Source organism: Charadrius vociferus, unplaced genomic scaffold, assembly GCF_000708025.1.
Source record: "Charadrius vociferus isolate BGI_N301 unplaced genomic scaffold, ASM70802v2 scaffold564, whole genome shotgun sequence".
In the NCBI taxonomy this organism is placed as follows: domain Eukaryota; kingdom Metazoa; phylum Chordata; class Aves; order Charadriiformes; family Charadriidae; genus Charadrius; species Charadrius vociferus.
Genome location: NW_009647940.1, coordinates 896,698 through 898,300, shown reverse-complemented (window position 1 = coordinate 898,300; position 1,603 = coordinate 896,698).

Sequence of the window (1,603 nt, the reverse complement as noted above, 5' to 3'; positions counted from 1 at the left end):
ATGCCAGCCCGGGCGCGGGGGCGGTGGGCGGCCGGCACTGGGGCGGCAATCAGCTTTCACAATATTTACTCTGGCAATTACCCTCCCTTCCAGGCCGCGGCCCCTCCGAGGCCACAGAGAGAAAGGCTGAGGCCAGGGGTGCTGGGGGGACACGGGGAGAGGGGTGGAGTGAGCTTCTCCCCCTTCTCATCATCCCCAAATTTTGCCCCTTGGACCTGCAGGTTTGTGCCCTGCCTGGAGCAGCTGGGGGGTGGCTTCACCCCCTCTCCAGGTGGGGCATCATCGAGGCGGAGCATCCCACGGTGGGGCATCATTGCGGTGGAGCATCTCAGGGTGGGGCATCAACGAGGTGGAGCATCATTGAGGTGGAACATCCCGGGGTGGGGCATCGTTGAGGTGGAGCATCTCAGGGTGGAGCATTCATCGAGGTGGAGCATCTCAGGATGGGGCATCATTGAGGTGGAGCGTCTCAGGGTGGGGCATCATTGAGGTGGAGCATCTCAGGGTGGGGCATCATCAAGGTGGAGCATCTTAGGGTGGAGGATCATTGAGGTAGAGCATCATCGAGGCAGAGCATCTCAGGCTGGAGCATCATTGAGGTAGAGCATTTCAGGGTAGGGCATCATCAAGGTGGAGCATCCCAGGATGGGGCATCCTCAGAGTGGAGCATCATTGAGGTGGAGCGTCTCAGGGTGGAGCATCATTGAGGTGGAGCGTCTCAGGGTGGGGCATCATTGAGGTGGAGCGTCTCAGGGTGGAGCATCATTGAGGTGGAGCGTCTCAGGGTGGGGCATCATCAAGGTGGAGCATCTTAGGGTGGAGGATCATTGAGGTAGAGCATCATCGAGGCAGAGCATCTCAGGCTGGAGCATCATTGAGGTAGAGCATTTCAGGGTAGGGCATCATCAAGGTGGAGAAGCATCAAAGTGGAGCACCCCAAATCTAGCTCCTTTTGGCATGCCTTCCAGCCATTGGGAGGGCGTGCTCCAGGTCACCCCAAGTGCCCCACATCACCCCCAGCCTTACTGGGATTGCGGTCTGCCCCCCGTGGGTGCAGACCTGGGATGTGAAGCATCTGAGATGGATGACGCTTTCAAGGGAGATTTCCTTGCAGAGCACCAGGGAAGGGTCACAGGGTGAGGGACATCTTGCGTGTGACCAACAGATGGGGGTAACGTGGACCAGCTCAGGACCTGCCACCTCTTCTCTAGATGTTGTGGGGACGGTGCAGTCTGTTCCTCGTGGTCTGCACTGCTCAGAGCCTCACAGCAGAGAGGGAAACTGAGGCTCAGGACGAGCAGGTACGGGTGGGAATATGCAGGGTGACGGGGACATGCTGTGCTCCAGAGCTGAGACGGGTGTGGGGTACCAAACCAATGTCCAGAACCACCAGTGCCCGGGGATTGGAGAGCTGGGGAGGGATGTGGGGCGGTGGGAAGGCGATGGGGGGGAAGGCTGAGATACTGGGGACCTGCAGGGGATAGGGGACTTGGGGAGATGTCCCCTGAGAGCTGGGAGTGGTAAACGGGGGATGGAGGACACCTGGGAGGGATGGAAGGACTTGTGGAGGATGAGAGGGCTACGCAGGGGGCACCTCCTCCTT